The following is a 13419-nucleotide window of genomic DNA, read 5'->3' on the forward strand; positions in this document are numbered from 1 at the left end:
CTGTACACAGGGTGTTGGGTGAACACTGATACAGCTGACGTTTGAATGGGGAAAGCAGGCCCCTGGAAGAAAAGAACAAAGATCATGTCGGACAATGATAAATGCCAGAGGGGTCGTGGTGGGTGGTGACTAGACCCTACCACTTACCCCCATCCGCCCCCGCCATCCGCCCCCCACCTTTGGCTCCTCTTGCTGGTGGCCTCTTCTCGGGTCCGTTTTCTGTGCCTCCCCTCCAGACCACCCAGAGGACCCCACAGAGAATCGCGGCTTCTTCTCTGACTCTTTGAGCATCTCCCCAGAGCTGGTAGAATAGCATCTGCCAGGCGAACCACCCCCGGTCAGATTAGCTCTTCAGGCCTGCGTTAGAGAGCCGGAGCAATTAAAGCAGAATTAATTGGCTAGCAGGCAATCACCTTCCAATCCGAGCAGGGAGAGAGCAGGGCCGGCGTGTTTTGCTGAAGTCCACAAACTGAACACAATGCTCATCGACCAGGGGCAGTGGGGAGGGGGTGGCGAGCCGAGCTGGTGGGAATTAGAGACGTTCCCTCCCTCCCCACCCCCGCTGAGTACAACGGCTAGCCACTGGGATGTGGGACGCCAGCTTCGCTGGTGCAGAACTTTCTGGAATAGAACTTTGCCTTGGCAACTTTGAAATGCCCAACTCTGTCCTCTTTGGAAATTTGATTTAATTTTTAATATCTCTATTCTCTCCCCTCCATAGCAAAAGCAATACATTTCCTATTGATTTTTAAAAATCAAATCTTGCACATATGTATGGCTTAGAAAGTCCTATAAAATTATACATCTGCATATAAATGAGTATTTGATGGTGTGGGGGAATCAGCAGAAATAGCCACCTAACTGCCCATGGCAGTTAGCCCTGGTGTGTGTGTGTGTGTGTGAAGGTGGGGCGTTGAAGGAGGCTAGGTAACATGTAATATATGTGGACACCAAGGTGGATCATATTGCTTCCTGCTATTGTTACTGTGGATGATACTGTTTTGATTTTGTATGATTGAAAAAATCCAAACATGTTCCTGGTGAAGAAAGAAATACAGGAAAATGTCAAAGACACCTGAATTCAGGCTCCTCTCTCCACTGGCTGTGTGACCTTTCCAAGTTATTTGCCTACTCTGGGCCTCAGTTTCTTTATCTGTAAAATGGGCTGTAGACAAAACCCTTCCCTCAACCTTCTGAGGGAAACTGCACATAGAGAACTTGCCACAGTGCCCGGCACGTGGCGAGGGCTCAACAGATATGCGTCATCAGTCCTGGCTACTGTCCACCCTTCTGGCAGGGTGCCAAGCATGCAGGGTTTAAAAAATATATATATTTAAATTAATTAATTATTTATTTTGGGTTCACCACATGGTATGTGGGATCCTAGTTCTCCAATCAGGGATCAAACCTGCACCCCCTGCATCAGGAGCATGGAGTCTTAACCACTGGACTGAGAGGGAAGTCCGAGCTTGAAGATTTTAGAGGAACTTGACTTATGGCATCAAAACCCCTTAGGATGCAGAGACCACCAACATACTCCTTCCTGACTTCATTGTACCCAACTGGGGTGACATAAGGGCTTCCCACGTGGCGCTAGTGTTAAAGAACCCTCCTGCCAGTGCAGAGGAGATAAGAGACGCGGGTTCGATCTTCTTGGGAAGATCCCCTGAAAGAGGGCATGGCCACCCACTCCAGTATTCTTGCCTGGAGAATCCCATGGACAGAGGAGCCTGGCGGACTACGGTCCATGGGGTCACAGAGTCAGACACGATGGAAGCAACGCAGCACACATGCCCGCAAGATGACAATAAATAAGGCCGTTCTGTTTCCAGGACACCCAAAGCATCTCAGGAAGTGTCAGAAGATTCTCAGAGAGGGTTGTTGAGAGGCGGTGCAGGACCCAGAGGGAGAACAGACGAAAGCTGAATTTCGCTGACGTGGAGATGACCTGGGAGCCGAAGATCTGACTTCGGTTCCTGGTTTTTGCCCCTTCCCGCCTCTTGGGCTTGACTCTTTTCTTTCTCTTGTCCTCTGAGGCCTCAGTTTCCCCGCCTGAGATGTGCAGCCAGAACAATTTGCTAATCCACTGCCCATGGATGCGAGGAAAAAATATTTTGAATTCCCACCATCTTTTTTTCCTTTGAATGAACTTGTTTATCCGCTGGTCAGGGTCAGAGAGGGTCGAGGAGGAGGAGCAGCGAGGGGAGTGCCATCCAGCTAAGCTGACATGACGCGTTGGAAGGTCAGAGCCCACGGACCCCTGGACAGAGGGCCGTGTTGTTGGGCTTCGGAGCGCCCTTCTGGAAGCCAGTGGCCGGGTCTGATGCAAGCGTGCCAGGAACTCCTGGGCCTGAAGGTAAGTGTTTGTGTAAGAAGTCGGGGCGGGGGGCAGGAAGGAGGGGGGTGCCGCAGTGATTGTACCGAGGAGGCCCGAAACCTGAGCACGTCCTGCCTGCAGTCAGACGGGGGTCACCAAATCCAGACTAAATAGTCTGGCGGGCCGGGCTGTGGGCTGTCTGAAAAATGATTCCAGGATGGAACGCGCCAGTCAGGGAGGGGCGGGAGGGGGCACAGTCAGCACGCGGAGCCCTGTATCAGCGGCCGCTCCGAGGCCACCTCCCCAAGGTGGGGCCTCACCGTGAACCAGACGGAGGCTTGAAGTTTTTCATTTCTGTTTCCGCTCCTTAATAGGAGTGGGGGAGGGGTGGGAGGCCGAGGGGCAGCCCATGGGCCCTCCTGTCTGCTCGCCTGCCTGAGGCTCAGGGCTGCATGCTTCACCCTGTTCTCCGGGCTGGGAGCCAGGTTCTCACACCTGAAGGGGTCCAAGGGTCACTGTGTGGCCTTGGGCTGGTTAATTAGCCTCTCTGTGCTTTGCCAGCCCTCACTGTCAAGCAGGTATCTGGGCTGATTGAGGCTGGGGGCTGCAGAAACATAGAGGTGCCTTTGTGGGAGTGGGACACAGCTGCCCCCTCCTGGCAGAAGCTGTCCCCTGGATTCAGACCAGCAAGTCCAGAACTTGGACCAGGCGCCCTTGGGCAGTGAACAACACACGTAACTGCACATGGCAGTCCTGGGCAGGAGCGTGAACGAGGAACTCCTAGTGCATTACTGAGCACCTGTTCTAAGCCTGTCACCACCCTCCATCCTATCAACATGAGGAGATGTTGGTTCTTTCCCTCTTCTTGGAGATAAGGAAATGAAGGCTCAGAGAGGTCAAGTAACTTGCCTGAGGTCACACAGCTGGTAAATGGCAGCATCAAGATTGGAACTCAGGTCTAATCCTAAAGCCCTTTCTACAACCCCTTGTAGCCTTATTACCACGAATGTTAATATTTCCTTCTAATGCTTGCAGCAAAAACAGTTCACAAGAACCAAATAGTAAAACCTCCCATCTATCCATCTATCAAAAGACAGATGGCTAAACACAGAGTGGTCCATCTGTACAATGGAATACGATCTGGCCTCAGAAAGGAAGGATGTTCAGACACATACAAGGGATGACCCTTGACGACATGGTGGTGAGTGAATTCAACCAGGCACAAAAGGACAAATGCCGTACGTGTCCACTTACAGGAGGTACAGAGAGCAGTCAGGTTCGTAGACACAGGAAGCAGAGAAGAGGCTGCCAGGGGCTGAAGCGAGGGGATTATCAAGAGTCATCACTGACTGGGTACAGAGTTCAGTTTAGGGTGATGAAAACGTTCTGGAGACGGATGGTGGTGATGTTTGTGCAACACAGTGAGTGTGTTTAATGCCTCTGAACCGCACGCTTAAAAATGGCTAAATGGCTAAATTTTATGTTTGTTTTTCTATAATTTTTTAAAAAAATCTCTACTTTATGGAGATATTTGGGACTCCCCATTCACCCCGTCCAAACAAGCCTGCTCCCACAGAAGTCCCTGCTTCCTCCTGACCTGACTCCACGGAGCAGGAGCCCACGTCCAGGACATAGTGACCCAGTTCTGTTCCCCCCACCAGGTCTGCAAACTGAACGCCTATTTCTGTGACCCTTCGTGGGACTCACGGCCCTGGCTCCGCTGCCCAGCTCTCAGTGAGCCGAGCAGATGGTCACAAAAACCAGTGGTAGCCCAGTCATCCTGACAACGTCTGGGGTCCCTCCCGACACCAACCCTCAGCTCTCCTGCCTCCCAGACCTTGGAGCATCTCACTCTGCTCCGGGTGGTCTTGGAATCAGTTACTGAGGGGTGAACGCTCATGAGCCCATTTCAGAGTTGGTGAAACTGAGGTCCAAGCAGGACAGACAGCGTGACGCCTTCCTTAAGCCCAGTTCCCGGCGCTAGAGAACACATTCATTCATTTTGCAAATATTTGTGAGTTCTTGCCAGGCACAGGGCTGGATGATGCAGATGTCATGAGATGGGGTGCGGGGGGGATGTCTGGGGAGGTTGTCATTCCTTTGTCTGGCTCGCGGTCCGGGGGTGGAGACACATGTGCGGCAAAATCTCCAGAGTAAAATTAAACTGGAAACTGGGATAAGCACTGCGACGGGGACGAAAGAGAGCTTGGAACAGCCCGTGTGGTCTGGGGAGGTCCTGTGGGCTTCCCTGAGCTTCCTCAGATTAGTGCTTCTGATAATCGGGCTGAAATCTGATCATGGGGAGAGGGCTAGGGCTGAGCACTTTCCAGACAGAGGGAACGCCATGTTTGGAGGCTGGCATGTGGACCAAGCAGGGTAAGACAGATCACAGGAAGAAAGTCCACGTGGCCGGAGCCATGGAGAGTTCGGGCAGGGGCGTGCTGTGGTGGAGGGGGCTGGCATCCCCTTCCAGAAGGTCTCTGGTCCACAGCCTGGGGGCCAGAGGAGGCATGGGAGGGGTTCGTCAGGGCTGAGACGTGACTAAGCGTGTGTTTTGAAAACATCACACATATTGCTGAGTGTGCAGCGGCTGAAGGGGGCTGGCAAGTTAAGGCTACTACAAGCCTCCAGGCAAGAGATGAGGGCGGCTGGCACCAGGAAGGAAGAGGGAAATGGGGGAGGAGAAGATAGATTCGAGAGAGCTTTTGGCAGGAAAACCTCCAGGACCTGCTGGGTGGTGGGGAGATGGGGGTAACAGAGAGAAGGGTACAGGGGAGCTGGATCACTGCAATGGGGTCCCTGCGAGAGGGGGTGGAGGCGGGGGAAGGATGAGGAAGAATCAGCAGCCATGGAAAGCTCTTGGAGGCTGACTCATCCACACCTGTCAACTGACAGATGGGGAAACTGAGGTGCTCAAAAGCAACATGCCTTTTCCAAAAGAACACGGGGAGGCCGTGGCCCAGCCTGGATCAGCATTCAGGTCTCCCTGTAGTCCAGCCAGGGCAGAAATTGCAGTCATTCATTCCTTCAGTCACCATTTTTTCAGATCCCATGGAAATGAATACATCCCTGTTCTTGCCTTCAAGGAGTTCTTGGTGAAGGAGACACACAGACCTGCCATGAGAACCCAGGGTTGGTAAAGATACAAGGAGAATTCCCTCCAACTGCAGGAAGCACAGAGAAAGAATTCATTCTGCTCGCAGGGGGAGTCTTGAGAGGCTTCAAGAAGGAGGTGGTTTTTGAGCCGAATCTCTAAGTATCTGTTTGCTAGTAGTCCAAAGGAGGGAAAGAAAATCAGGCATCAGGAAGGCTTTGTGCTAAGGCCCAAGGGCATGAAAGTGCGTAGGGGATATTCACCAACCGAAGAAAAGTTGGTTTGATTGTAGAGTAAGTGCCCGAAGCAGGGCAGGCCTGGGGGCCTGGGTCAGGTGGATGTGCTGTGGGGGTGGATCTCAGCGCTCAGGCGACTTACCAGCCCTGCGGGGGATGGCTTTTGTCACTGTTAGCCGGAGTCCTCCTTTTGCACGATAAAGAATTCACATCCTCCGGAATACCCAAAGATGTGATGGTCATTAGTTTTTCCCACGTCTGACTATCACATTACTTCATGTAATGGAGAGGCAGGGTCAGCGGTAACAATGGGGCCGTGGTGCTGGCGGGTACACACTCCAACTCCGTGTGCCTGAGTGCTCAGCGGCTCAGTCGTGTTCGACTCTTTGTGACCCTGTGGACCGTAGCCTGCCAGGCTCCTCTGTCCATGGGATTCTCCAGGCAAGAATATGAGAGTGGGTTGCCATGCCCTCCTCCAGGGGATCTTCCCGACCCAGGGATCGAACCCACGTCTCTTGCATTGGCAGGGAGGTTATTTACCACTGGCGCCACCAGGGAAGTCCGTGCACTCTGAGTTTTCATTATAATCCCGAAAGACACACAAAGGTGCTTTATACACTATTAAATCCTATATACATACATATATGGCCTCACAGAAGGTCATTGACTGACCCCAGGGCTTCCTTAAATGGAGACCCCCCTATACATGGAGACTCCACAGTCACCACAGAATGGTGGGGTGCACGTCCCCCACCCTAAAAGTTTTCATGCGTTAGAATTTGAGACACTCCCAACTCGGCAGAGGCTGCAGCCGCCCCAGCAAGGCGGAGATGAAGCGCCCGTTGGGTTCTTTTCAAGTTCCAATGGCGCGTAATGACGGCCTTTTCCTCCACTCATAAACCACATATGGAATTAATAGCACCGGCATCAAACCAGACCAGGCTGGGTTTATTCACCAGAAACAATGAGACGTTTAGAAAGCGGGGCCAGGAGAGGCAGAGAAGGCTTTAACAAGCTTCTAGGTGGGATTTTTATTCCCCCTCCCTTTTCACTTTATTGAATCTGGTCCTTGCTGATTTGGTTACAGCCTGTGATTTCGGTTTATGATTCAATAACCCATTTGAAAGCTTGTAAATAGCACGGTTCTGCTATCTGCTCTCTCCTCCCCAAGGGGGTTGCCGCTGAGGGAAGCGGGGAACTCGCTTCCTCTCGCAGCTGGGTGAGTGGCCCTGAGGGTAGGGCCGCTGAGTGAAGTGGACCTGGGGTGGGGTCTTGACCTCTGGATGAGGTGGACACAGCCTCAAGCATCCATTGGACCACAGGGACCCGCCAATCCAAATGAGACTTCTCCCATCCAGACACGACCGTGTCTGGGTGCTCCTGATTCTCCCCACCCCAATCAGGGCTGGGGACCCTACTGGCGCAAGCCCCGGCTCACCCCTCAGGAACCCCTGAGTGACCCTGTTCCCAGATTCTGTGTCCTCAGGGCCAAACTTCTCCAGAAGGTCATCTACACTCGCTTGCTCCCTCACCTCCCCCTACCCCCAACCCACCGCTAACTCCCTGCTGGTCCCAAGAGGAGGAAGACACAAGCCCAGTCTAGAGCAGAACGCTGGGTGACCAGTAGAGGCACCAGGGAGTCCAGCCAAGATGAGTCCCAGGCAAGTAGCCAATCAGTAGGTGATTGCGGATATAACTCACTGATCTGGGGTGGTTTGTTTCACAGCAATAATTGATGGATACACTGTCTTCTATGGGCCTCCCAGGAAGCTTAGCAGCAAAGAGTCTGCCTGCCAGTGCTGGAGATGCAGAAGACACGGGTTCAACCCCTGGGTCGGGAAGATCCCTTGGAGGAGGGCATGGTAACCCACTCCAGTGTTCTTGCCTGGAGCATCCCGTGGACAGAGGAGCCATGAGGTTGCAAAGAGTCAGACACGACTGAGTGACTCAGCACAGCACACTGTCTGCTGGGGGCTTTTCAACTTTATTAACCAAATGATGGGGCAAATAGGTGAATGCTACTGTTCCTTAAATTGTGGCATCCATGAATTGGAGAGGTCAAATGGTGGGATTCTGAGTCTCTGTGGTTTAAATTCCGGGTGGGCACAGTTTCTCTGGGAGAGCAGCGGTCCTTGTGGGAAGGTCCATGCTGATCCTTGCCCCATGCCACGTCTCCCCTTGGCCTTGGTGAGAGCAGCCTGCTGCCAGGCAGCTGAGCGGAAGTGGACATGGAAGCTGTGTCATAAACAGTGGAACTGGAACACACCTCATGACTCCCTGCCCACAGGGAAAAGCACAAATGCCGTGGGAGGACCTCTAGGCTCCGGTTTGATCTACCTCCTGGCCTTGCCTCCTGCAGCTGTACCACCATACGCTCTAAGATGGGATGCTCAATTCTGCTAAATGGTCCCCAAGCACATCATGCTTTTTCATGGATTCCCTGCCTTTCCTCCTACCCCATCTCCTCTGCCCAAAATGCTCTTCCTCCAGTTAGGGCCCTCTAATGAACTCCCGTTCATACTGCAAAACCTAACCTGCACAGTCCCTCTGCAAAATTTTCCCCAAACTCAGCTCAAACACTCTTCCTATGATGCTGAAATAATTTAACGGCATGTCAGGTCACCCTCCATTTCCGCCCTTCCCCAGCCACCACTAGGCTGTGAAGTCCTCCAGAGCACGCTCGGTAAAGCTCAAGAAGGTAAATGGGTGAGTGAGTGATCAGGGTGGGTACCTTTCCAACAAGGTAGAATGGTTCTGTGCAAAAACCAAGGTCGCTGGAATCAACAGATCCCAGGTGCAGATGCAGAGGATTGTTACTCCATGGGATTATGCTAGTTCCATTGTCTCACGGGTCTTAAATTTTCCCAGCTATAAAACGAGACCAAGAGTGATCTTGGCAGGACATACTATCTCCAGAGAAAGGGCTCCCTCCCTTCCGTCTGCCGAGGGACTCACAGCCCTCCTCTTCTGGAAGTGGGGTGAGGGCTGTCTCCTTCTTCCTGGTACCTTTTCCAGGAGTGGGAGGTCCCAGGAAGGTGGGAACCGGGGGAGGCTGGAGCTCGGGTTTCTCCGAAGGCATTTCTGTCTCCCTAGGGAGTCTCCATGAGTGACTTGGTAAAATCATCATCGCCATCAGCATTCTCACCCTAACTCCTGTTGGATGCCAGAGAGGACTTTCTGCTCAGTATCTCCAGCCGTCCTGCGAGGTATAGGTATTATCCGTGTTTCAGAATAAAAACACGGAGGTGCAGGGATGGTGCAGGATCTGGTGAGACACTTTCTCTCCCTCCCACTGTTTCCTTCTGAAGATCTTTGATCTTTGACCTGGCATCTCTGTGCAGTCAGTCGTGGGGAAACCATTGTTTGAGTTGGGGCTGATCTCGACAAGCCTGTGGTTTGGGTTTCCTGGGCTCTGGACTCTGCTCCCCAGAGACGGGAGGACAGAGAGCAGAAAGGAGGACCCAGTAGAGTCCCAGGGCCTGGAGGAGCCTCAGCGAGGTGTTTCTGTGTCCATCAGCACTGCCTGAATGCGTTCACCCCTGTCCCCTGGTTCCCCCTCTGAGCAGACATTTCTTCAGAGCCTAGTTTTCACCAGGCTCTGTGCTGAGAGGAGGAGATGCTGAAATAAATGTCATTGTCGTGCCCTCAAGAGCGTCCCAGTCAGATGGCCGAGGCAGCCCTGAAGACAAGCTTCTGGAGACCATTTATCGAAAGGCTGTAGTTAATGACACTTGGAAGTGAGAAGCCATTAAGGCATCATCTTGGTGCCAACTTTAGCCAATTGCTCACGGTCGCCTCGGCGCTCCAGGGCTGGGAAAGAAAGGATGCTATGATTGATTAGCAATGTCTGCCCTGTACACGGCTAGGAGAGGTCTGCCCCATGTGCCAGTTACCTGCCAGCCCAGATTGAACAATGTTACTCTTTCTAGATGTAGTGGCCTATCCAGTCAGGAAGGTTGGAGGGAGCCATAAACCAGGATTTTTCCAATTCCGATCTGAGCATGGGCTATATGCCTTGGAGGAAGGAAGGATTTCTGCTCCTGGGAGAATCTAGAAGGTTCCCAACCCCTGGCAAGTGAGCTGAGCTTGAAGGAAAAGATTTCAGTACCTTGTAAGTGATTCCCACGGACATATATTGTTGTTATTGTTCGATCTCTAAGTCCTGTCCAACTCTGCGAGCCCATGGACTGCAGTACTCCAGGCTTCCCTGTCCTTCGCTATCTCCTGGAGTTTGCTCAAGCTCAAGTCTATTGAATCCATTGTATTTCCATACATTTTCCAGGCGGAGAAGATATCAGGGAGGGCCTTTTAGGCAGCCAGGGACAAGAGGAGTCTTGGACGCAGCTTGGTGGGGGTGACCAGAGGAAGGGGTGTGAGGAGAACAGAGCTGGGAGTGAGGGCCAACTCAGGAAAGTTCTGGAGTTTGGCTTTCATCCTAGGAGCAAGGGGGCACCTTGCATCAAACACAGTTCCTCTGCCAGGAGCCCCCCAGCAAGGGGGTGGCTGCCAGCCTGAGAAATCTTCCCGAGTGTTCTCGGCCGGGAGAACGGAGCTCCTGCCGCCGTGAGGACGCTGCTATTTTAAGCCACCTGCCAACAGCCCGCCTGCCTCCCCCGCTGCCGCCTTGACATGCGGCTTCTGACAGCGAACCCCGTGTCGCCCCAGCAGACAGGCCTGGGCGGCTAAATGCAGATGCGCTCCTGGGCAGGTGACAGCTGCGGGGACCTTGAGCGGCTTCCCACCTAGAGTCCAGCATCCTTGACCCACTAGCCTGGGGGGTTGTTGGTGGTGCTGAGGGGTACCCACGTCCTGCCCTGCTCAGACAGCTCCAGCCAACCTGGGTACTAACCTCTGGTCTCACGTATGTGGAAGACATCTCTCTTAGAGCCTCGGTTGTTCCTCATCTGTAAAATGGGTATAATGATGAAATATTATCCTCACAGGATGCTGGGGGAGCTCTTCAGATGATCAGATATGTAAGGGACAAGCTCGATGCTTGGCACAGGTTAGGAGGTGAGAACTTCCGTGTGTGTGCACGCGTGTGTGTTAGGTTGCTTCAGTCACGTCTGACTCTTTGCGACCCTATGGATTGTAACTGGCCGGGCTCCTGTGTCCATGAGATTCTCCAGGCAAGAATACTAGAGGGGGTTGCCATGCCCTCCTCCAGGGGATCTTCCCAACCCAGGGATCAACCTGTGTCTCCTGCATTGGCAGGTGGGTTCTTTACCGCTAACGGCGCCTGAGAAGCCTGAGAACCCCTATACCAACCCCCATCACTCCCCATCCCCCTTTCTCCGTCTTTCCTCTCCACCTGACATGGTGTTGGATGTTCACTGGACCGCGACGGCAAAGATTTTGGATCCACAGCCTCTAACCATGCCTGACACATAGTAGGTGCTCATAAATAAACCCTCCACGGAAGGAATGGTTCTCGTTCAATAGCGTCAGTTCTCCAAGCCTTCGCTTCTCATCTGGAAGGCACGCGTTGCACGGGTGAGCGTCCGTTCACCCAGCCATTCACCTGTGAATCTCTGAGCCCCTGCAATGCACCAGCCCCTGTGCGCAGCCCCAAGGACCAAAGCTGTGCAAGTGTGAACGGCCCACGACCTCCAGACTGGGTATCTTCGTCTGAGTAAGGAGAAAATTCCTAGTTCTCAAAGTGGACCATATCCACGATTATCTGACATCCAAGCAGTGGATCTGTACCCAGTCTCATCACCCTTCATGAAATAATAGCTGGCCTTACTTTTGTTGTCTGCCATCACCGGATCTAGTCGGGGAAGAAGCGGGGATAAAGGAGTATGGTGGTCCCTAGTCAAGCATTGTGAGAGGAGCATTAGATGGTGGAGAGTCAGCTGTGCTTCCAGGGCCCACAGTTTCTGAAGGCACCTGGGCCCACCTGGCCAGGTGGCAGGGGGTCAGCAATTCCACCAGCAGGTTTCGGAACATGTCACCCATTGGAAGGGACCAGTGGCGGGTGTCCAGGCCTTCAGAGCCTGGTTGGCCTTGGCTCAGGCGCCAACCTGACCCTGCTCATTTATATGTCTCAGAGCTAACTGCACTCTGCCACTGCAACTACAGCGTCCATCGCGTCCAAAACTCACTCTCCTATGTGACAACCCATTTTCACCCATCGTGGATCAGAGCTTGCTCTCTGCTGCCAGCCTGGCTTCCAATCCTGGCTTTGCCACCTACTGGCTGTGTGACCTCAGGCAAATTGCTTAGCCTCTCTCTGCTTGTTTCTTCACCTGAAAAACAGGGGTAATAATAGCACCTACCTTAATGGGTTATTGAGAGGAGAAAAGGAGTCAATACATGTAAAGCACTTAGACACTGGCCAAGGATTTGCCATTTTGATGGTCATTGTCATTTGTGTTGTAGGCGTCTGACATCATTTAATGAAGAGCCCAGTCTGGAGATCAAAGGCTATAAGTCTTTTTGCAAAAGTTGAATTTGCTTGGGGCTGTGGGTTGAGAGGTATTGATTCCCAGGAGGGATTGTTCTGGAGTCTCCCTCTCGGTACTTAACTCTTTACTTCCCTGTAACAGTATTAGACACCCACACCCTAGCCACGGACTCATGTGGGCAGCCTTGGCTTCCTCTCTCCTCCTAGACTCTGGGCATGCCTGTGTGATTTGCTCTGGCCAGTGGGCTATTAGCAGACATGATGCAGGCAAAGGCTGGAAATGTGTTTGCCCCTCTCTGTGATTGGGGGGGGGCATTTGTTATGCAGCATTATCACGCTAATAGCTAACCGATACACCTGCCAATGCATTGCCAGCAAGGGATTCTTGTGATGATAAATGAGAGGGTGCATGCAAAGTGTTTAGTACAAAGGTAGACACACAGTAAGCCTTCAACTACCCTTAACTATTTTTCATTACATCGTCATCATCTTCACCAGTGTAGCCTCTCCCCCAGCTGGGGCCAAGGTTCTCTTTCCCCCTAACTCGAGGTCAAGTACCTTTCAAGGACCCAGCATGCATCCCCAGCCGCTTCCCCACCTGCCTCTTCTTGATGTTCTGAAGAAATGAGAAAGAAGTGTTAAATTTGTTCTTGGCTACTTTTCCTTGCAACTCCCAGAGGCCCTGCTTACAAACTGAATCAGTTATCAGCTAGTTAGGCTGGCGGTCCCCGGAGGTGCCGCTTGAATACAGATAGGGACCCATGCATTATTCAGTGCAAAGACGGGCAGAAATGAGCAATGCGTCCAAAGCCAGAACAGCAGTGGCAGTAAGGGAATAATTAGCGAGCTGTCACTTGTCCCTGTCACTGTTCCCTCCCTTAACACATGAGGGAAAATAAAAAAATAAAAAAAAAATTTTTTTTTAAGGGAGAAGAAAAAAGGCAGGGAAGATCTTCTTGCTTCTTGAGGCAGCTGGTAGGTTAAAATGTGACACTCAAGAAGCTTGAAGCAAGGGCTCTGGTTTGTCTCAAAAAATCTGTGGCCTGGGGACCCCCCCTCCAATATTTTATCGAACTCCCCTTTCTGCTTCATGATTCATGAGCACTGGCCCCGGCCTTCCATTCAGATTTTCTGCACGTTTCCATAGCACTGGGAATTAATTTCTCCCCTCTCAGGAAGAGGTGGGGGTGCTGCTGGGAGAAGGTGAGGGGTGGGGAGGAGATGTGAGGGGTGGGGAGGAGACGTGAGGGGCAGAGCCACCCAGGCCCGCCAAGCTTTGAGGTGACCTTCCAGAAGGAGAACGGGATGAGGTTGACAAGACCTGCGCCTGGCTCCTTTGGGGACTGTGCGATTTGATTATTCATGA

Source organism: Bos grunniens, chromosome 17 (genome assembly GCF_055505025.1).
Source record: "Bos grunniens cultivar Pamir isolate PY7600 chromosome 17, Bosgru_T2T1.0, whole genome shotgun sequence".
In the NCBI taxonomy this organism is placed as follows: domain Eukaryota; kingdom Metazoa; phylum Chordata; class Mammalia; order Artiodactyla; family Bovidae; genus Bos; species Bos grunniens.